Below are 22,784 nucleotides of genomic sequence, written 5' to 3' on the forward strand. Positions count from 1 at the left end.
AGACCATTGTTTTTCCTTCATTCTTCATTACTGAAAAGACAGCCCCATTTAAATAAATGTTTATGCTACAGAGAGCAGAGCAGTGAACAACCCCAAATATTTTTCTAAGCCCATGTTGGAAAAGTTTGGAGTGCAAAGAGCTAGAGTGCTTTTGTGTGTGTGCATGCATGTGTGTGTGCGTGCGTGTGTGTGTGTGTTGTTATTGGATATTTGACTAGCTGGAAAGGTACGAAATTGAGCAGTCTGCTGTAACTGATGATGTAGTGCACACCATCTCTCATGCCAGCGGCTACATGCACTTGGAAGCAGTTTTCTCCTATGTTTTCAAAGACAAATGATGACAAAAGATACAATCTCTATAAATTACCCTAATCAAATCATTCTCTTCAAGAACTCTTGGTTAATCAATTAGTCAGTGTTCACAATTCTTATGAATATCACTTCAGAGCCTCCCATAGGGTTCTTCTCTTTCCACAGCAAATATTTAGAGCATTTTATTAAGAAAGAAAACAACCACAAACCAAAAAACCAACAAAAAGCCCCCAACAAATTAAAACAACATATATAGCAAACAGACAGAGAACTTCTGCAACCATATAGAATCCATTAACGTAAAGCAAACTCTTTGGATTTACAGATATCACTGAGGTAGAAGTTACCTGAATTTTATTTGTCTGATTGGCTTAGTTACTATTTATACCAAGGTATTTTTGGAGGGCAGCTATCACAAATGAATGGAAAAGACCACTAAACCATCATCTAAGCCCCAGAGTAATGTGTTTTTACACTGTATGAGGCAGGTTCTGCTTCTGTGACATATACTGCAGTGCTATTCTTCAGCCTTCTCCAAGAGCCTTTCAACCTGCACAGGAAAAGCTTTTACATCTCAGTGGAAAAGCTTTTACATCTCAGTGCTATCTTCCTTCTAACTGAGAGGACTCAAACCAGTCAGAATACTCATGTGATTTTCCTTATCAGGAGGTTTTTGGCTTTATCTTGTGTTGGATTTGGTTTTTTTCTGTTTTGGGGTGGGATTTTTTTGCTATTTATCTGTCTTCCCCTTATTACTTTGTGTGAGTTGTCTAGAAAGGGGCAAACGAGAGCACGAAAAAGCATTCTTCCCACTAGGTTCCTTGGCATGGCAGTGTTTTAAATGTCATTCAAATCCTGCATCTAACATTAATTTTATGATACTGTGAAGGAAATCAACCTTATTTTCACTTTCAAGAGCTTCAACTTGAACCTTATTTCATTAATAAATCATGTCATTAGCAGGCAAAATTAATTGCAGTGATACTTCATGAATTCACAGTAAAAGCATGCTATATATTAACAGTTGGCATATTGACTTCCAGACATAGGAACTCTGGTGAACTGTGGAAAATCAACATGTGCCGCTGTTAGGAAAACCCCTCCAAGATCACCAGAGTAGCTGAAGAGAGAACAATATATTGAGAGGACTTGTTCAAAGCAAGCCAGGACCTCAACACATCTTTTAAGGGACGTTGGTGATGCCATTTTCTGACATGACCTCTACTTCACCTTCCTATTTGCATTTGGAGTGGACATAAGCATCCCAGAATAGGAAGAGCAGCTGTCATTAGGCAGTTTTGGGCAGCCCAGGTTTCTTCAGGCCATAGGTCATGTCCCAAGGCTGGATTGCTGTGTAGCAGGACAGCTTTCCCCTGTCTGAGGAGGGAAGAGGGCTCTGTCATGCTCCAGGGCTGGGGCATCTCTCTTCCCATAATGGTCTTAACTGTTTTGAGGCAGACTGGAGATATCACTAGAAGCAAACCAGTCTCTGTAGGGCGACTACCACTTTAAGTGTTGTTCTGGTTGTGGGGTCCCTTTCCCACTAGCTCCACGGAAGTCTTCATGCAGATTCAACAATCCTAGGATCCCCTATGATCTCACATGCTCTCCAAGCAAGGGACTGTAAAAGAGAAAGAAAGAATAACACCATGCTTTTGGACAGATTGGTGCACATGAAAGCCCTTAACTCTCGAGGTTAGGCAGAGGGGAAGTTAAAAACCTGTTTTAGCAACCTGCCCCAATCTTTGCACACATACACCCATGGCATCTGGAGTAGGTGCCTTACATTTTCTCCCAGCCACGTGAAGAGCAAAGATACCCACTGAAGAGGATAATCCATCAACAGGAGGTACAGATGTGCTTTGAGGTTCCCTCCACTCCACCATTAGTTGCATAAGGAGAGGTTGCCGAGGAATATCCAGGTGGAGGAGACAAAAGCCTCTGTGCCCCCTTCGGATCAGCTGAAGGCTATTTACACTTCCACAGGTCTCTGGAGAAGAGGGTTATGGGATGACCTGAAATTCCCTCCTCCTTTTTCTCATTGGCCATCTGATACTAAGCTCCTGTACCAGTTCAGCAGCAGCATATGAGTCTAGGAAAAGTAAGTGTAAAAGAAAACACTGGCAGGTATATTATTCTTCTATAGATTATTTTGTACAGGAAATGTTTTGAAAAGTACCAAACAAACTTGGATTCAGAAGGCCTGGTTCTCCTCAGCAAGTCAGCTACAGTAGACTGATGGAAACAGTAGGCTTCAGCTTGTATGAAAAGTTTCAGTCCAAGAAAACATACAGATCTGTACATTCAAACAGCTATTATACAGCTTGAGCATTGCTAGCTCATAGTATTTCAGATTTTTTTCTTTAAGACTCTGATGTTGAAATCAAGAGATCACACAAGAAACAGCTTAAATCATTAAATAAAACAAGGCTCCAAAATAAAACTCTCCGGAAGTAATCTTATTGGCTGAAGAGGAAAATATGAACTGAGCTCATCCTAAAAACTGAGAAGCCAAAAGACAAAGTGAAACACTTCATATTTAGCAATCATGCATCTGAGACTTGTTTTTTCACTACTGTGGTGACCTGATGGCTTGCTCTGAAATACACAGACTGAAGGGGCTGCACTTCAAACCTGTGCATGGAAAGGTCTGCTGTATGTGCTTTCTGCCTCAGCTATGAATTCACATCCTGAGCTCAAAGCATGTTTTGAATCCCTCTCAGAGGTCAAGAACAGGAAAACCTTTTGCTCCAGCCAGCTGCTATCCTCCCATTAAAAAGCAGCAGTCCTCTTCACAACGGGGTATGCTGGGAGCTACCTGAAGCATCTGAGGTTCGGGCTGTGGCAGCGATGCTGCCTTGCCTCTCTGCAATAAGAATCGTGGTTGGAAGATGGAGGAGGCAAACTCCACTCACAGACCAGGTCTGTGAGGCCAGACCTGAGCTGCCCTAGGGTAAGTGAAATAAAAGCTGTCTGTGATAAGACTTCCCAATGGGACCAGAGCTCACATGCTCATCAAAATCTCTCGTGCTTTTCCACCCACACTGAAGTTACAGATGGCATTTATTCAACAGAAAGAGTGGGAAGCGTCTTCAATCAGGCAAATTAATCTACTACCCTCTCCTTCACTGGGAAAGGAACAGCCTCTGTTAGAGAGCTTGTTTTTGCTTCAGTGAATCAGACTGCATCAGAAACTCCAACGAGACTTTTCTGAAGAGCAAAGAAGTTTCACGACCATTCTTTGTTGTCAGTGCCTCCAGGACTCAACTATTCCAATAGATGCTGTATCACCGTCCATGGACAGTGCGTAAGAGACACAGTGGTCTCCTAAATAGACTTGTGCAATAAAAAATGATGGGACGGAATGCAGAGTACAACCCCCTACTGCAGGAACCCATCTTGACTTTTAAGAGACTATATATGGCAATAGCTCTCTTCTCACTGTTATAAAAGTTCTTAAAACAGTCCAATAACAATTTATCATTTTCATAAATGTTAGTCCGTAAAATCATACCCTACTCACTGCACTGCAGGGCCCTTAGACCTAGCTGTAGATCAGAAAGGGGCAAATAGGGCTTTTTTCCAGGATTTTTAAGGTTTACCTGAGGCACCAGCCATACTCCTCCTTCAAATAGAGCTTCCTGTGTCCCAAGGACTGACGGTAACAGTTCTGGTGAGTGAATTCCTCAGTCTCTCTCTCTCCTTTTCAAGTTACATCTGGAGATCATAAATTTGAATATTTTTGAAGTGAAAAAATATACATCAGAATGGTTTGTAGTTCACTGGCATTAATGAAAAAATGCTTCGAGAGAACATTTGCAGGGCAATTTGCAAAAGCAAGACTGTGAACAGGTGTGATAAGACTACAGGTTAGGTCATACTAATATTTATACTCTGCATTTACTATTTATATCAGTCTCTATGTATGTTAACAGAGATGCTGCAAAATTCTCTGAGTCCAACTCTTCACTATTGTGCACCATGCCAAAAGCTGCTGCTGCCACTGCATTCTTTTCTATTTACTACCTGGACACCATCTCCTTTTGTTTGTGAGAAGCAGTGCTTGCTATCAAACTCTTTCTCAGAAAGAAAAACAAGGCTGTACAAAAGCATCTGAGTAAACTGCTTTTCCAAGAAAACCTGAGTTAAGCTGCCAGTAATAAATACGTTTATTGGGTAGACAGTAAAAAGTACTGAGGAGTTTAAAATAAATTCTGAGTTATTTAAACTTAATTTATGACCAGGAAAATAAACCCTTTCTTCTACTATTAATGTTTTTTATCTGGGCCATCAAATGTCACACCCTACTGATTTTGGATGTAAGGTCACTAGAAACAACATATCAGTGGTGTCAGCAATACAAATCAACTGAAATTCCCTTAAAAATAAAAATGTCAGGAGTAAAATAATAGGCAATAGTTATTTCATGCTATGAAAGACTTGTAATATATCAGGAGTTCACCTTTTTCTATCTTTATCATATATCATTTTGAACATTAAGTATACCTCCATTTCATATATTTTAAATACAGATAATGTATCTAGCTAAAACAATAATCTCAGAGAAAAGTGCACTGAAATGATTGTTTGGGTTTGCATTCACTTTTTGAAATGTCTCCTAATTTATATCAAATGATGAAGCAATAGGCCTGTCTATAAAAGGCAGTGCGGTGCACCAGCTGATGCTTTCTAAGAACGTATTTCTGTGTTAATGGAATGTGGGAATATAAAATTGATCTGGACTAATGATTTTAGCATGAAGAAAAAGAAGTGGTGGCCCTTCACTCTGGCTGACCCTTCATTCGGCCCATGAAGACAAGACTCAACCCAACCCAAGCATTGCAGGAAGCAGTAACAAATGCCACTAGAAAGGCAACGAGCAGCACATATTTGTGAAAATGCCTCCTTTGAAGTTTCTGCGTAGATGAACACATCTGTGTCTGTTAAATTGTCTTTAGTACAAATGGGGATTTCCTCAGGCCATTTGTGACTGTTATTAAATGGCTACCAGAAAGCAGGTTACTAATTTGGCTTGCATCACCATGCTGAATTATAACTAAACACACTAAATGTCACACCGCGCTGCATGTGGCACTCACACAAAGAGTAACAGGCAGCTATAAACCCATGTTGTATAGCTGTAGCAACGTGAATCTGTACACACAGTTCAGACACAGTTGGGTTTGTGATTGAGTAACAGACTGTGAGCATTTGGACCTTTTGTGTTTATGTATAATGAGGAAGAAGATGGGGATGTACTGGCTCAGTGCTGTCATTATCACCTACCTCTAAAGAATCTGGCCCCACACCCATGAAGCTTCCAGGCCAGGAAACCTCTCAGGGTCCCTGAACACTCTTTTAGGGTTCATGCCCTTGGTCCAGTGCCCCACGTGAGAGCAGGAACCAGGAGTCTGAGTGCCCATCCCCAGCATGGTGTCTGGATGCTCACCAGTGCTGCCCAATGAGCAGACAAACCTTCTTTTCCCCTGGAGTGGGGCTATAGGGTCACTTGTCCAGCTTTTCCCTGCTTTTGTGAATCCTGTGACTCTGCCCCTTTCTTCCCCTTCTGCCACACCTTTTGTCTGATCCGTGTGTGACACTTTTAATTCACCTTGTCTCAGAAAGGCACTGCCACAACATAGCCACGGAGTTTTGACTCACTGATGCATCAAGTCTGGCAAAGATAGGATGCAGCCCTACCACAAGCTGCCCTGTACTCACGCAGAGGTAGTGTGTAGCTGTATGTTATGGCTTTAATTTTATTTTATTTGCCAGAACTCAAAACTTTTTTCTCATATCACTCTTTGTGTGTTTGAGTGGTTTGTAGCAGGTGTAGGGTGTAAGTTATCCCTGTTCCTGAGGCAACAGTCAGTATGGCAAAGTAGACAAGGAAAAGTTGTTCTCACAAGGTATGATGACATTAAATCCTTTTGGGGTGGGATGAACATGTCAGGCGATAAGCCAAAAACACTCTCAGAAGCTTCCATCTTGAAACAGTAAAGAAAATTCAGAGACCTGTGGGAAGGTAAGGTACCCAGACAAATGTTCAGGGGGAAAAAAATCACCCTGCAACTAGTATAAACATTTGTTGTAAAGAAGAGCTATGACAGTGGTTGGAAAACACTTTTCATAGATTCTACCAGTATCTCTCTCAAAAGGTTTATCTTTAGGGACCTTTCCTAGAGAAAGCAGCACACCTGTCCATCAAGTCCTTCCATATTATGTGGGAGTGCAACAGAATTCCACTTTTTGGTTAAAGTTGTGGGTGCCCAATGCTATATAAATGCACAACATGCAGATATGTTGGTGGTAGAACATGAGGTGACAACTCAGATAAGTGAAACTTGACAGTTTAAAGATAAATCATACCAGCCAGTTCTCAAATATATTGTGCTAGTAGCGCTGATACATTACCGCATCATGTGGAGCATAAGCTGAAAGGTATGTCATCTGGAAATGTCGGGAAGGGGGATGCAGACTATAAGGTAGGAGACATGTCAGCAGGTAGAGGTGACAGATCATTTCTGCTGTTGCTGAAGCCTGTGAAACAGATCCTGTAATATTCTTATTAGGGAGTTTGGAAGCACTTCAGTGAAAAGAGAACTGCTTTTCTGTCTATGTTTTGTGATAACCGTTGCCACAGATATGTGATTCCTGGGCAGTAGTTTTTCTATTCCTTTCAGTACTTTTCCTTTGTAGTGATTCAGCAGTTTTCTCAGGCAAGACAACTTGGGTTTCATGGCAGTGACACATTCTAGCTTGGACCAGTAAGTTGTATTCCCCAAAAGAGAGATCCTGGAAACACTCTTAATTTTTTATCATTTATGCCATGCAAGAATCAAGATACTGACTTGGTGAACTGTGCATATCATCCTTTTCATTCCCTGTAGTACTGCCAAAATAGCATGAATAAAGTGAAATATTTGTGATGAACAGTTTTCATAATGTCCTAACATTATGTTAGGAACTCTCCGCTGTTCCTTGTTATGATGAAATTCTCCATTTCTGACTTGGATTCTGATTCTGCCTCTCTCCTGCGTTAACCTACTGTGATCTCATCAGGAAAGCTGATCCATGAAGCTGAGGTTATAGTGAATGTTACTTAACCTAGTATCTGGTCTGACAAGTTTTTAAATGTCTTTTAATACTTTCTCTCCAGTTGTGTTTTCGTTCACACTGTGCTGAGTAGCAGCAGCCATGGAGGTAGGCATGAGACCTGTATTTTCCTTCCCCGTGGAATACAAATATATTTAAACTCCAGAGGACTCTGTGAGATGGTCTTGTTTACTCTACTTGACCTGTAAGCATACCCCTTCTCTGTACTTTTAGCTGTAAGATATTTTAAAATCTATATATGACACAAAACATAAGGTTACACATGCTGGGGGAAGAAACCCTTTATCTATCTGCAATAGGTTCAAGAGCACTACAGATAGGCAAGGTCCATGCTGCTTCACAAATACATATCAGCCTTGACCTGCAGAAACCAATCATGGGCTTATTGTGTTGTTTGTATGATACAAACCCAGTGCCTCTTCCCTGTAGAAAATGAACTGAGATGACTAAACTGACTTCACTTGGTAGTTCTCTCAGCAATCTGATCAAAATGATTAATGGTCATTCTGGTCAACACTGGATTTAATTCAAGGTCACAGAAAAAAAAAAGCTAAAAGGTCACTTTGCTGACCAACCTCTATTTATCTATGGATTTTTATTATTAAAGGAATTAATCTGATAGTGTTTCCATACACAACACATTAATTATTTATACATTTGATACAAAATGACTTCATACAAAGATTAAGATTGAGTCTCAAATTGCTGGCATGGGGCACAGAGATTTAGTCCTACGATGAGCCTCATCTAGATCGACACAGCTGAATCCCCATTTAAAAATACAGGTTTAAATGTGTACTGAGCCTCCTATTACACACAGACAGATTGACTTACACCAAATGTTACATGTATTTGGTAAACAGAAGTCCAAAAATAAATCTTGCCTGAAGAAAAATCTTAGCTTTTGTGACACATTTATCAGAGTGTCTGTTTTCAAGAAGGCCTAGCCCATCATCCTTCATTTTGAGATTTGAAGTGACAGATATTTAAAAAAAATAATGATACAGCAATTCTATTCAGTCTCCAGAAGTTTGAGGGGAACATTCTCAGCCTTAAGGCACTGAATTTCAGTCAGAAGTAATTTCTAATGTTGCTTTATCCTATTACTTGTAAATTCAATAAAATTAGAGGCATATTCAGTTCATTACCAATTTGAACTCTTGCCCAGTTTTTTTCAGTCTGTTGCTTTTTCAGAACACTTTATTAAAAACTTGTTTTGTTGTCATATGTTTTAAACGGAAATAATATCTCACAATTAATCATTTATTAAGATAATGCAACCACACAGTGCGGAAAAACAACGTAACCTCACTAAAAACAGATGGAGAGTGAGAAATAAACCTTTTCTTGGTTGCACATGAGTATTTTGAACTTACATTTGAAATATGTATTAGCTGTATTTTCATCCCAGGAGTGATAAGCACAACATTAGATTGAAAAACAATTATTTCCCTTGCTTTTGGGCATACAGTACATTATTACCTAGACTCACTTATTGTTTCAAATAATGCCTTCTGAATTTTCATGTTTTTCTCTTCTCATAAATGCCTATATTGAGAGACAGGAAATCTGAGCAAAATGTGAAAACTCGTTCACCATATTGTTATTTTGTTCTTTTCTTTCTGCTGCCTCATTAGGCCAGTTTTCAAAAATCACATAGCAGAGAGCAGAGGTTTCCTTTTTTAGTGGTGGATGATGGGCAAGAGTGATCTTTAAAAACTACAGACAATGCCTGGTCAATACAACATCCTTTGATGGTGAGGGGAGGTTTTACATAGATTAGTGACAAAATAAACTTTTATATATTAGTCACAGGATCCCACAAAGTTCACATTAGGAACTATGTATGCCAAACTCACTATCATCACTAAATATTGGATAACGATTTTATCTGGTCTCAGTCAGGTGTTAGCAATGGTCTTGTTGTGTTCCTCCTGTTTCCATACAGCACTGCTGCTGTGGCTCTACACAAGGGTATGAAAGCTGGTTCTCCACACAGTCTTACCAAGAAGCTCGAAATCTGTATCTTCTGTGTCACAGGGCCATCGTTTCTGCAGCACACCTTATCTAAATGTGTATTTGCTTTGTCCCAGTTTAACAAGATATTTATAGTGAGTTAGGTGCTAAGACATCAGTGAAGGGGCTGTGCTCACTGTCTGACCCAGCAATGCCCAAGGGGTGTTAGCCTTGCTGAAAGATGAGTGGGGATTGACAATAATTGCCCAACAGGAATATTAAAAAAGTACATACTGACTCATATTTGCAGCTCCTAAGAGATGAGTTTGAAAAGCAAAGAGAGACCTGCAAAGAGTTTGGGTAGGGGCAGAATGATCCCCAAAAGTGATAATTGGACCTGGGATGCAAGTTTTAAGTGGAAACAAGACTATTTCTACCAAGTCCTGTAAGACTTGTGCAAGTATCATGACACCTTTCTAACTGGATACCCAAGAAGAAAAAAGCCTCTCAGAGCTGCTCTATGGTATATGTATACACTCCTAATAGCACAGCAGCACTTAAGAAAACGGGTCCTTGGACCACTCTTGCAGGCCCTCAGGTTTCCCAGTACCTCTTTCAACAGTGTCTAGCAAGGGCCCATCCCCACTCACTGTCCAGGGCAGTTTGTGAACAGTTAGTGCAGGCCAGCAAGAGAAAAACAAAGTCTTCCAGTAAGCAGCATTAGGGGGAAAGTCTCTGAAGTACAGCCTTCAAAATCGACAGCCTCCCAGACAGTTTTTAACGGTACTAAATGACTTTATAGTTATTATTTATTAATTTCATTCTTCTTACAGGCAGCATCCCTCAAGAATAAGTATTCACCTATCTATGTAAGTATGTAAGTTTTTTGTCCTTTTGTTTTTCATGTGCTTTGTCCTTTGTTTCATTTTCTTTACCATCCTCCAGGTTTTTTTCTTCCCCTCTCTTTTGCTTTACTGTTGTTTTAATTCCCACCCACCCCCTCTGCATTTTTTAGTCTTATTTTAGTTTGTCTTCTACCCCTGGCTTCATTCTTATCCCCGCTTGTCATTAAAATGTTCAGCAATTGAATAGTTAACATTGACAGACAGACAGACATAACCACCACAGGGCTTCTAAGTAATACCCTGCAATCACTGTAAAGTCTGAGGGAAACTGAGCCCCTAAGAGCTAATAATTAGGGCTGCTTGCAGATTCAGGAAAACAATATTAAATTGGTTGCACTTCTTTCAAAGTACATTGCAGCCATGAGGGCCAGAAATGTAATGTTTTGTTTGTTAAAGAAACCCGCAATGTATTCTTTAAAGACTATGTTTTTTAGGGCAGAAGAATATACAGGCTGGCCTGAATCCAGACTGGTGCCATCCTCCTGCTGAGACAGGAATGGCAAAATTCTGTAATGAAGGGATGAAAACACAAAGCCTGAAGTGGCCCAGGGTTTGCCAATACATGGGGTATTCCTGTAAGAGGGGATATCGCAGTCTTTGTGCACCTTAAATCTGGGCAGCATATGGCAGAGGTGTTAACATGAGGATGCAGGTCCTCCACCTGCTCTGATCCTACATTTTGGACAAACAATAACACACAGAGGACTCACACTTCTGTAGCAAAACTAAGGCTGCGGGGCTTTCGTACATCCTCACCTGCCCAAAATTCACTGATTTTTGGCTACAGTTTTTGCTGTTTAATCTTCTATAGGCATGTAAATATCCCAGCAGATATTTACATGACTTTCAGTCTAAAACAGGTATCTCAAGCAAATTCTTAGTGGTGCCTGGTTCCATTGTGCTTGTCTGGGAGGGAAACCAGTGTTTGCAACACCTAGGGGTTCATAAACCCAGATTATTTCCAGATTATTGACCAGATATTTCACCTGGCCTCTGCAGATTCTGAAAAAGCCTTTCATGCAGCAGTGAAACATAGTGACCCAGAGGTGGGAGTCTGCAGCTCTTGTTGCCCTCGGCATGTCTCTCCCATCCAGGGAGAACCGAAGTCTGCAGGTTAATCAATCTGGCATTTTGCACAGACACAGACATGTCCCTGAGAGGGCTAAAGGGGTTGACAGGACACTGCTAAAGGCATTTCTGCAAGAGTAGTTACTACTTGGATCTTTTGGAAACCACAACATACAGATAAATCAATCACAGACTAACCACAGCTGGCAGTAGATACATTCACACCTCATGAATGCAAGTGAATTGTCTTCTTGTTTGGTAATTCAGTTGTTTAGTCCCGAGATCAGTTTGCCAGTTTGAATCAGAGCAGATTTCTGTAACTCAGCACTGCACCGTCACAGCTCAAGTGAAACAAATGCTCCAGTCTTCTTTGAACTTCTGAGTATTTTGACCTTCAGAACTTGTACCATGAATTTTTCAATTAACTAGCTCATAATTAAATCAACTGATTAAATAAAGAAGTTTTAGTTGATAAAGTACCGTTATGCATTCAGATGGCACAGGAGTTTTAATGATATGTAGATTGTCCCTAAGAACAGCTCAGAAACAGACTCTATCCTCCTACACAGCTTCACAGGTCCCTCCCTGCCCCGCAGCCCCCTCACTGCCCAGGCAGCCCACCCAGAGGAGGCACAGTGGCCCTGGAGACACGGATTCAAGACACATTGTCTCTGCCCTTGGCTCCACAGGCACTGGCAGGGTGTGCTGCTGTTTTGTGCCTCCAATTCATGCTCCAAAATGCTGTGATGCCACCTCTGCTATTGGGTGCTCCAAGAGGAGCATTCATCCTTGAGACTCAGCCTCACAGCACAAAGATATATTCAAGCAGCAGCTCTGAAGTTAGGAAAGGAGGGGTTGTCACTGGGTATTTTTCAGTGAAAAGCACGTGTGAGTAAATCTGGAGAAAAACAGGAGACAAAGGGAAAAGATTAACATTGCTCAAGCAAGTATTGGGAGATGTGGTGTTAACAAAAGCAGAGTTTTTTTGACTGAAAGCTGGCTGAGCAAGCTTGCAGTTGAGAATGAACCATAGAATCACAGAATCATTTAGGTTGGAAAGACCTTTAAGATCATCGAGTCCAACTGTAAGCCTAACACTGCCAAGTCCACCACTAACCATGTCCCTGAGCACCACACACACACATCTTTTAAAAACCTCCAGGGATGGTGACTCAGCCACTTCCCTGGGCAGCCTGTTCTAATGCTTGACAACTATTTTGGTGAAGAATTTTTTCCTAATATCCAATCTAAACCTCCCCTGGTGCAACTCGAGGTCATCTCATCTCATCCTTTCACTTGCTACCTGGGAGAAGAGACTGACACCCACCTCACTACAACCTCCTCTCAGGTAGTTGTAGACACTGATAAGGTCTCCACTGAGCCTCCTTTAAACCAGGTTAAACAAACCCATTTCCCTCAGCTGCTCCTCATAAGATTTAAGCTCTAGACCCTTCAGCAGCTTGTTGCTCTTCTTTGGACACACTCCAGCACCTCAATGTCTTTCCTGTAGTGAGGGGCCCAAAACTGAACATGGTATTTTAAGTGTGGCCTCACCAGTGCCAAGTACAGAGGAATGATAACTTCCCTAGTCCTGCTGGCCACACTATTTATAACATAAACCAGGATGCTATTGGCCTTCTTGGCCACCTGGTCACACTGCCAGCTCATTCATCTGGCTGTTGACCAACATCCCCAGGTCCTTTTCTGCCAGGCAGCTTTCCAGCCACTCTTCCCCAAGCCTGTAGAGTTTCATGGGGTTGTTGTGACCCAAGTGCAGGACCCAGCACTTAAATGCCCTCTCCTGTTGTTTGATTTGACTTTTGAGCAAGAGACACTGGTTTCTGTGTAAGTAGGTGGCTTGCCTAAAATATTACAGTTCCCATTAATTTCTCCCTTTAATGGCAGAGTTCTCAGTCCGGCCTTGGTTCAACACTGGGCCCACACACCAAGGACATTGAATGAGAGTTTACCATGTGACTATTGCAGGTATCTCAAGCCCAGGTCACCCTTGTCCTTGCTCAAGCAAGAAGAGCTTTCCATTTTATATTAACTTGACCTGGATTTGGATTGTTACCAGATTACACCAGGAAAAGCTGCTTGATTTAGAGCTGTCATGTGGTATATCCTTTCCCATCCCTTAAGGGTGAGTACCATGACAAAATGCAACAACAAAAACATATTTCTTGAAGGATAGGAACAAAGCACTCAGGAGTTTTCCAAAAGCTCCTTAGGCCAGTTCCTCAATGCAAATCTTTCTTCCAAATGTAGGCCTTGATATGCCACATGAAGCCATACCTACTGCTCAGTCTAAATTTAGACTCTCTTCAGAACTGAAACTATACTGGAGTAAAAATGTTTAACAATGGTCTTTATTTAATTTGACATAACCCTCTTCAAATACTTCCCTTGCAAAATCCTTTTGTTTTCTTTTAAGTAGGACAGTTTCTTTCCTTTGTATAATTCAAGTGTGGCATAAAGTGGGAGCTACCCATTTAAAAACACACACATGCACAGTAGAAAGATAAGAGAAAACATGTCTCAAACAACGAAACTGCTTAATGTTGCAAGCAGGGAGTAAGAGGGAGGAGGGAAAGAGAAGGAGAAAAGAAAAAGTGCTAGGAAAAAACCCAACAAAATAGAAAAGTTCCATGGTATTTTGTTGATTCCTCTTAGACTAGGATGCATGCCATATTTATCACATTGTCAATATTTCAACAGTGTCACTTAAATATCTCACTATTGAAACAACCTGAAAAGTGGTAATGTCATATTAATAATAATAAGTATGATTATTATATTCCACAGAGCAGTTCTTTTGCATGCATGACTTCTGTCAGTATTTCTTCTGTGTTTCATTTTTGTGGAAGCACATGAATGGGAGCCGGATTCACTGCTACTCCTACCCAAAGTCATAATCACATGTTTCAGATGTGAGACTTAACTCCTGTATGATGGACTGTGCTGATGCAGAAAACAGAGAATAGAATCAGAGGAATCAAAACCAGGCTTCTTAGAATCAATCAAATGTATTTAATAACAGAGAGGAACCTAAATCCACAAAATAATTCATACCCCGAAAAGACACTAAGTGCAATGTTTTTAAAAACATTTTCAAGATGTATTACTAGATTTTTAATTCCTGAACTGTGCATATAGCACATTTGTTTGATTTAGTGTCTAAAATAAACTTTTACTACTTTTTATTCCTGATAGCACTGAAACAATTAACACAGCAAAGGGAGAGTGTATGACTCCCTCCCAGGTCACTCATCAACACAGCTCTTAAGTGCATTCCTGTCCAGCTCTGCCCTTAGCTTCACATCTGCAGCCACACTGGTAGATGTCTCCTGGTGGTTGGAGAGGTGATGCAGTTTTGGTCTGTGTTAGGAGGAAAAGAATGCAAATACGATTTTCCAAAACTGAAACAGCTAGGTGTTGTGATATTGAGATGTAGGTGGATCACAGAAGGGGTTTTAAACAAGTGATGGAGTCAAGAGATGTCAGGCTCTAGATAACTTCTCAGTCTGATACTCAGAGGGCAGATCATTAGATGATGGTACATGTGGAAAATGTGACCATGGAACAAGAAACAGAAAAAGATCAGCTAATAGAGAAGCAAAAAGAGGCACAGGTTTGCTTCATCAGAAAAAAGAGGAGTATGAATAACAAATGATGAGAGGACAAGAAAGAGATTCAGCCTCAGCAGAAGAGAGAAAGAAGCAGCAGTCAAAGAGAGAATAAGGATGATCCACATGCTGTTGCATGAAAAAAAAAAAGAAAAGCTGAAGACTATGTAGGCATTTTTTCTCCCATTAAAAAGAGGAAGGTCTTTGTGACCAGTGATTTTTATTGAGTAATTGGGAAGACCGTTGTCAAAGTCAGATTTAGACAAGAGAATGCATACTGGCAACTAGGAGCAAGGATGTTCTGTAGGACTGGCAAAGACTCTGATTGGAGAGAAAGAAAGTCCACTGGCTGTCCTTCATGGTGAGCCATACTCGTGACACTGCCATACTCGTTAGAGGTGATCAGGGATGGCTGCCATGTGAAAATGCAGAAATGAATGAAGTTAACAAGTGTCCTTCAGTAAGAAAAGAGCAAAGGCATGACTCAAGAGGTAGGACAAGCTGATGGCTCACGCATCAGTGCTGTGAACAATGTTCTGGGATGTGTGATCCCAAAAAAGGGGTTCACAGTGTGAGAACTGCTCTTGGGAATGGACTCCACATGGATAACTCCTAAGATTGCAGTCGCATGACTGATAAGAGCGTTAAACTAGAAACAGAGGGGAGAGGGTTGGGAGACTCACTTAATCTCTATGCCTGATTCTAACACAAGGGAAAAAGGAAAATCGGATAAATGGGATTCTTGCAATGGGTAATAGGACACGGAAGGGGAGAGAAATAGGCAGCAAGAGAATATGAGAATAATATTGAAGAGAGGAATAAATGTGTGATGCATTTAATGAAATTTGCTATTTAAAACTGGATTAAAACAAAATCAAGAGAAATGCGGTGCATTAAGACCAAATACATATAGGAAGTAGAATCTCTGGTGCAGAACAAAAAGAAAAGGATATTACAAGAACAATAGAAACACACTGGAATAGTAATCTTGCCTCAAACACAGGCATTGAAAGATATGCATTATTTAAAAAAGAAGAAAAGGTAAAAGGCAGTGAGGTAGCAATTCTCATTAACTGATGAAGTAGACTGAAAAGAAATAAGAATTGATTGCTTCAGTAAAACCCAAAAACAGGCTAAGTCAAAAATCACTTTTGGAAAGCCTGAAAAAGAGGATCTATGGGAATTAAAATAGGGTCTGCCACTCACTTTGAGTGGCTGGAAATCACCATCTTACTACAAGAAATTAAGAGAATACATCATTAGAAGAGTTAAATTCACCATGCAGTACGCAGTGCTTCCAAAGACAGAAGGATAAACTATCTTGGTGTGAAAGGAACAAATTTCTACAGCAAGTAGTCCCAGGCTTTAGAGCAACATCACATTAGATACAATTCTGGTAAGTACCAAAACACTTTGAGGTAACTGCTTGTAGCGTGGAAGTTTGGACTAAATGATCAATGAGCTGATACAATTTTAAACAGGCAGCAGTCCTAGACCCATGATCCATGAATTTGAACTTGAAGTGTCCAGCAAGCCAGAAAGTAAAATTTTAAGACCTCTAGGATCAGAATGTAACACAGACTTGGCCTCGAGGGTACAAAGATTCCTCTATGACTTTACGCCTTCATCCAACCCTCCCTACACACAACAAAGGGGAAAAATTTTGGAGTAGGACACAGAACAATCACAAAAAGGTATGAGGAAAGAGCTGATGCATACCAAAAGAGAGCGCTGATAAGCAAAGAAAAAAAATTTTAAGTCAGGAAATGCAGAACTGAACTACAACTGGGTAAGACTCAGGCTCTGGGAGATCCTGCCAAAGAAACACACAGCAAGTGTGCATCAAAATAAGTAAACATATGGACAAATGAATACAAATATTGTTGTTGAGGCACTTTTCACTGGCCCTCTGTTCCAGCTATCGCAGTGTAACTCAAATTTTACCAAGATCTACTCAGCAAAAAGCAGCACATCCACTTCCAAGACAGGCGGGAGCTGGCCATCTAACAGCCGCTATAAAATATAAATAAAAGCTCAAAGATGGTGCTGGCTCCCCTTAGGTGGTTCCTGTAGTCAAAAGCAGTTTGGTATGGAGAGATGATTTATGGTGCTGTTGACACATCTGGATAAGTAAATGCCCAGACTGGAGACATGGAACTAAGCTGTCCGCATTTCCTCACACCCAGTGCCATGCAAAGTAAACCAGATTTGTTTAACTCGCTTGCAGTGACATGGGGCAGGGTAGGCTCATAGACTGCACAGATCTTCCCAATATTAACTGTGTCACTTCAGCATTCTATGGCATGAGACAAAGATTCCAAATGACATCTCCTTAGAGAATCCAGAATTTCTGTTTTGGGGTTACAGAAACTTCTAAAAACATTGGCTCTCACACAGGGCATACGCCTCCACCAACGTGAAAATAATGTGTGTGGCTCTGCTCCTTCAGGCGACTTCTTCGTGCATCAGGTAAATGATGAATTACCCTGTCAGTCAGAGCTCTTCCTTTCAGGGAGATAAAAAGCATGTGCCTGAATAGAAGTTACTTGGTTTTAGCTGCCACACAGCCTCATGGATGGATGTGACAGGTTGCTTCTGTATTGCCCAGTCCTGGGAGCTGCCCATTCGATTCGGCATGGGATTCTGTGAAGTGCTGCAAAATGGTGGCCAGAACGAAATTTGGGTTTCTGGGCATCACCCAACTACACAAAACACTGCAAAGGCTGCAGGGCAAGGACAGCATAGAGCAGTTTTCACCTGCTGACACACACAGTCCTTCCTACAGGCTACAGTGTAGCTTTGGCCAGGACAGGGCTTTGGGTTTTAGGCTTGGCACAGCTGCCTGGACTGGGAGCTGGTGGTGTGAGTCAGCAAAAAGCTGCAGCCAAGCCAGGACAGATCTCCCTGAAAATCATAAATATACATATATAAAAGTGACATGATGAAAAAAATTACTAGAGGACATTCACAGGCTGGGGAGCAGCCCTGTCCAATAGGTGTCTTCATGGAGACCATTTCCACACTTCTCACAACCAGTTATTTACCAAAGGAAGAAAATGTGGTTCTTGATGTGTGATCAGTCCCAGCTCTTTACTGGACTTACCTCCATCCTCTTGACATTACCTTGCTATCCCCATAAATGTTTTCTCCAAGAGTGATGAAAGAAACTTACAGAGCTCTGTTGGCTCTATCCAGTTAAATGCACTGTGGGGAGAGGGTGGTCGCTGTTGATGACGCCTTTCTAATGAGGGATGATCCAGAAAGATTTTAACCTTCTCATCATCATGATATGGTAACCATGAGGGCAGTGAGCATTGCACAACCAGGTTGGTTCACTGCCAACGAGTCTGAAATTTACTTGAAGTATGTGGGTGCCTATACCAAACAGTTTGGAGCATAAAGAAAACCTGCACAAGTCCTACTTTATTTTTTACTGTACTGCCTAATAGATGCTCTGTCAAGTTATACATTTCTTGCTGTGACAAATTATTCTTCTTCTCCTGACAGGACCTCCAGCTGAGTCCGCTGTGCTCAATTAGGAGAAAATGCATATTTTAATCCACCCCATGGTGTAGTAACATTTCACTCTGTGGCCTTGGCAAAGGCGCCATTTAACTATTTCTGCAGTGGTTTCACATGCAGCACATTATTCTAACATCAGCATCATTTCCGTCTGTTCTAGCTTCCCTGGCAGTACTCCCCTAGGCATTGGGATGTGGACAATTAAAGCCCACTTTATCATTTTGGAACCAATGATTTCCTTCCCCTGATACAGTTCATCACTACACAGCAGCTGCTCTTACCACTACAACCATCTTTGCTTCTTCAAGCCACTGCAGTCTCATGGTAAGCTGTTGTGACCATTCTTCACTGGTGGACTAGCAAAAGCTGTTCCTATAACCCTCCTAAAACAATGCATCAGGTCTCTGCCCTCCTCAGTAGTCATGACCAGCTCCAGATCTCTTTCCATCTATGGCAACGAACAGAGACCACCTCCAAACCACAGCTTATGTTATATGGAAAAAGGCTACCTCTTTCCAACAAATCATCAAGACTTCTTTTGAAGTGTCTTCTAATGCTGCAGTAGCACTTGAAAACTACCCAGGCATGACTCAGCAGTCATGGAGAGCTGATGAGATGGGAACCCACATGACATTACTTTTATGGTGCAATATGGCTCTCCTCACTGTTTGCAGGGAAAACAAACAATTAAGGGTTATTTGTGGGGAAAAAAACTGTCCAGGGAGAGGAATAAACTGCACTAAAAAAAAAGTAAAAGTGGAAGATTCTTTACAGAAAATCAGGATCTCTGTGGAAATATGCAGTCATACTGGCACATTCAGGATGGGGTCTGCCCAGAGGGATGGCACTACTTTTTTTTACTGTCTCCAGGCTATTTTTGGCCCACTGATCTCAGAAATACTTCTGGAGAAATCTTTAATTTCAAGCCAAAATTTTTAGCCTTTTAGCTCTTTGCAGAGGATCTTCTCATATGCTGTTTTTCTTACCTGTAGTCACAGGTTTGATCATTTGAAAACCTTGTTTGCAGAAAACAAACTCATGGTCCCTGATGTGTTCAGTAGCCTGAAAATCCCATTAATTATTTGAAACTGTGGTTAGCTGAATTAATTCAATGTCTTCTACTCAACTTGGATAACAAAGGTTTGACTGCATTTCTTTTTCTTTTATGTGAAGTGTGCTCTCTGGTACTACTTACCCTATTAAAAATATATCTTGCCTTTTAATCAGCACAAGGAAAACAAAGATAAGCCTGCTGAAAAAAGGCTTTGAAAAGCAGTTAAAGTAGCAGAGGAATTATGTGAAAGTCTGTAGAGTATATTTATGGTTATAAAACATCATATAAAAATTTAATTGGTACCCTGAAAGGCACCAGCAGCTGGGCTGAGAGGGTTCTCCATGGAACAGTTCAGCAAGGCAGCAGCAGAACAAATGTTTGCCTTTTCAATACACTCAAAGACTGTCTTGGAGCACCACTGCTGAGTGGTCAAGCCTACTTAGTCCTTAATTTCTCTGATGTGGCCAGCTAAGGTTGGCCAGGAAAAGGGATCAGTGAGCAGTCTGAGCAAATGCCTCAAATTAAATGTTCCAGGCTCTGTGTTGGCAAGGGCAGCCAAAGCAAGCAAATCAAGTCAATTTGAGATTAGGATTGCTGTGCTCAAAATAAGATTTTAAGAAATTGTCACCTCCCACACTGCACTGCAAGTCAACAGACTCATCCACTGTAGCTCTGATGGGTCTGGTATCTAGTAGGGCATCTAGTCTGTTACAACCAGCCGTGTGATCCCAGGATGCCTGAGGAAAGTCCAGTGGCAATTAGAGGGCTCTGGGACATCTCAGCTTCCTGGTTAGCAACAGGTCTGGGAGCTACCTTAGATATGAAAGCAGAAATATGTACACAGCAATGTGGGCTTTCATTAACAGCACTTCATTTCTGTGGGTGAACACTGAGCTCGCACTTCACATGGTTTGAGCTGCTCATGCAATACCACTGGTCATTTTGACACTGTACATCACTGTCACCGGATGTGGTGGGTGTGCTGCACAGACTGCTACTGGAGAGCTAGCTCAGCCATTAACTCCTTTGAGCTACTTGTTATTGCTTTTTATTGTAGATCTGTGCTGGATCTGAAACAGTGCCTTAGCAATGAAAAGCTCCCCAGGAGATATGGGAATATCTCATTAGCAAAATTACTTTTTTCCAGGGGTGGTTTTTGTGTAAACATGAAGCCCTTCATTTACAATGAAAGCATTTCAGCAGCCATCTCTTCTTCCTATTTTAATGTAATTTGCCAAGAACATGTATTCTTTTCTTGAATTCATATGGAAAGGAGCAAGATCCTTCAGGAGTTGTCGATGAGGTACAGTTTCAGGAAATTATAAGTATGAACGCAACTGTAATCTGGGTGTGGCTTTTTGTTGTTTTCCTACAATTTAGCTTCTTTATCTTATTTGATAAATCCTAGATTAATCCTAGCAGGGTTTTACTGGATTGTGGTATCTGTGAGAGACTGAAATGTCACATGACTGTCTCAAAGCTTGCTTGTGTCTTTGCAAACCTCCAAGAAAATCTGCTGTGGCCTGTGAATTGGTCGGGGGGGGATGCTGCCCAGAGAAGCGGGAATGTACTGAAAGATGCACCCCCCCACTTCTTTGCGGTTGCATTGTCCGGACTCTTTAGACAAGCCTCAAAGGGGCAGACCTGTACTGACCTGGACCCATCCTGGAGCCATTTGTGGCTCTATCGTGTAGGCCAGACCCTGTGCATGCATTGCTAATGGACTGACAAGAGGCAAACCTTCCTGCCCTGAAGCCAAATGCAACACCACCTGTGGGACCAGAGGGAAAAAACCTAAAGGTGGGCAGATATGCTAATCAGTGGATACGATGAACTTAAAAAGGCAGCAGAAAATTTTGCTCAGTGTGCATCTACCATCAAAGCCAGATCCATGTGCACCCACCACCGAAAAACTGAAGACTGAGGACCAATGGGACGCTGCTGGATCCATGATGGTGACTATTCTTGCAGCCCTATCCCACATCTTTGCTTTATTTCCGTCTTTTCCTTCCATTCTGTCCTACCGCTACCCCTCTTCACTTCTTTAATAATAAAAACCTGTTTTGTGTATACGACATTTGACCTCATTTGCATCTTAATCTCCCTCTTGGTATCATATCAAAACCTCCCCCGACATTGGATCGGGACAGTATCAAATGTGGCTCACATCACAGAAAAGAGTGAGGGAGAGATGTTTCACAGGACCTCTTTGAAGCAGGTATAACCCCCCCTCGCTGCCCAATACAGTTGGCCCAGACCACACTCAGTCAGATGTACAGGTCACACCTCCAGCAATTTCAGTCATGCTTTACACCCAAATGGGAGCTAAGAAATATTTAATGTAGTTTTGTGGTCTCTTTTTATTTGCAATTAAGGAACCAGGAACGAAGAGAGAAAGTGAGGAAGGGTTCCAGGAAATTCAGTTAGGGAAACAATGACATATTTATGAAAAAACCCTTCAGACAAATAACGTTTGGGGTGAGACTTAAATAACCTTGACTTGTTTTTACAAGCACAAAATAAGTAAATTTGGGAGATTGTCAATAGGCCTTGAAAGAAGAAAGCAGGAAGGAGACTGGATAAGGCAGGAGAAATAGGATGTTGTCCTGGTTTCAGCTGGGACAGAGTTAATTTTTCTTCTTAATAGCTTGAACAGTGCTGTGTTGTGGATTCAGTATGGGATTTGGTATGAGAAGAATGTTGATAATACACTGATGTTTTCAGTTGTTGCTAAGAGATCAAGGACTTTTCAACTCCCCATGTCCTCCCCTGTGCAGGTGCACAAGAAGCTGGGAGGGAGCAGAGCCAGAGCACCAGACCCAAACTGGCCAATGGAATATTCCATATCATGTAATGTCATGTTCAGTATACAAAGGAGGGTCGTCCGGGAAGGAGGGGTGTTCTGTCTCGCTGCTGGGATTGTGGTTTCAAGATCTTGGGTTTTTTGGGATTGCTAGCCAGGAACAGGCTGCCTATCAGTTGGCGGGTGGTGAGCAGTTGCATTGTGCATTACCCGTTTATATTTTCCAGCACTCTGTCAAAGCTTTTCTCCAAGCTGTCTTACGTACTCTCGGATGCGATGGCAGTGTATTTGCATGCCACCTCCACTCCAGTAAGACTCACCTTCAGGAAAAGGATATCAGCTAATTATGAGCAAGCTCTCTCATGATCAGTTCATTTGCAATTCCTCACAAGCACAGTTTTGGGATTGTATAATACAAGGCA

The sequence above is a fragment of the Athene noctua genome, chromosome 2, assembly GCF_965140245.1.
Source record: "Athene noctua chromosome 2, bAthNoc1.hap1.1, whole genome shotgun sequence".
Classification (NCBI taxonomy): Eukaryota; Metazoa; Chordata; class Aves; order Strigiformes; family Strigidae; genus Athene; species Athene noctua.